This window comes from Sapajus apella, unplaced genomic scaffold (assembly GCF_009761245.1).
Source record: "Sapajus apella isolate SASKATOON/1434 unplaced genomic scaffold, GSC_monkey_1.0 scaffold6, whole genome shotgun sequence".
Taxonomy (NCBI): Eukaryota; Metazoa; Chordata; class Mammalia; order Primates; family Cebidae; genus Sapajus; species Sapajus apella.
In genome coordinates, this window is record NW_022436946.1 from 19,224,791 (window position 1) to 19,226,753 (window position 1,963).

Here is a 1,963-nt window from a genome sequence, read left to right on the forward strand (position 1 = left end):
CCTTTGTCATATATTTTTATTGCAAATGATTTCTCCCATTCTGTGGTGTGTCTTTTTATTTTGTTAACATCTTTCAAAGAGTTTAGGTTTTTAAATTTTGGTGAAGTCTCATTTATCAATTTTTTATGGTTCATTCTTTTTGTGTTTTAGCTAAGAAATCTTCACCTACTCAAAGACCATAAAGATTTTCTCATATTTTTTTTCTTGAAGTTTAATAGTTTTAAATATTGAATTTAGGTGTATGATCTGTTTTGTGGTAAACTTTTATATGGCCTGAGAGGTCAAGGGTCAAGGTTAATTTTTTTCCCAATGATATTTGTTAAAAATAATTTCTTTTTCCAATTGAACTACTTGGCATTTTAATTTTATTGAAAATTAAATGACCACATATGTGTTGGTCTACTTCTGAATTCTCTATTCTCTTCCACTGATCCAAAGGCCTATTCTTCTGCTACTACTGTAGTCTCTTTTTACTAAAGCTTTATCGTAAGTATTGAGATCAAGTAGTGTAAGTCATCCAACTTTGAATTGTTTGATGACTCTGAGTCTTTATTTTCCAAATAATTTAAAAATCAGATTTAAAACAACAATAACAACAACAACAACAAATAGCCTGCTGGGATTTTGGTTGGGATTTTGTTGAATCTACAGATCAATTTGGAGAGAACAGAAATCTTAATGGCATTGAGTATTCCAATTCATAAACATAGTCTACAACTCCAGTTCTTCAGTCCTCTTTAACTTTCAGTAATCTTTTGTAGTTTTCAGAGTACAAATTTACAGAAATTTTGTTTATTTCTAAGTATTTCATGTTTTGAACATTAGTATAAATTGAATTTTTTAACAATTTTGTTTTCCAGTTGATTGTTGTTAATGTATAGACATACGATTAACTTTTTGTATGTTGACCTTGTGTCTTGAGACCTTTCTAATTTTGCTTGTTAGTTTAAAGAGCTTATTTTTTGTGGATTCCTTAGAGGCTTTTATGTGTCATCTGAACAGAAAAATAATTTTACTTCTTTCTTTCCAACATGTATGCCTGTTGTTTCTTTTTCTTGCCTAATTGCGCTGGCTGGGGCCTCCACTACAATGTTGAACAAATAATGAGTGTGAAATTGCTCATTCCTTGGAAGTTGTTTTACCTGCTTCTTTAGTTTTCAACCTATGCATATACAGATTTGTGTTTAGCAAGACTCAAGGGGCTCTTTATACAGATCTTTGGAATTCTTTCTCTGTTTAGTTCCCTCCTCTTGGGGAATCTGTCTCACGAATTCTAACTGCCTTGTTTTACTCAGTCACCAGTTTGAATCCTCAACACGGCCAGATTGCCATGCTCTGTTTGGGTTCCTCCTCCCCATCTTGCAGTCTTATGGTTGTCTACTGGCAGAAATCCTGGGCTCACCTTATTTTTTTCCTGTACACCTAAGGGTCATAGTCCTCCACTGCTCAGTATCTAAAAATATAATTTTCTATATTTTGACTAGTTTTCTAGCTGTTTTAAGCAGGAGGGTGATTCTGGACCCTGTTACTCCTTCATGGCTAGAATTGGAAGATGTTATTTAATATTTAATTATCCGTTAAATTATTCAATTGCTTATTATTGTTGTTTTTATTGCCATTGTCATTCTTAATTTGGAAATTTGCTGTGTGACTCAGCCAGTTTTGTTCTAGTAGGAGAAGAAAAGTTTTGATCAGTGATTCTCAGCCTGTCTCACATTAGGGTTATTGGAGATATCTAAAAAGATACCCATGTTCAGGCTGTTATTCAGAGATTGAATTTAAATGACATCTGTATTTTTAAAAATATCATAGTTGATTATATAATGTGTTGCCAGGTTGAGAACTACCAATTTACTCTTGGAATGCTGCAGGATTTGCCAGTGTGTATTCCATGACATCCAGCTATGACCAAAATGTATTTCTTCATTCCTGGGGCTGGCCAGTCTTATCCCTTCCCAGTTGC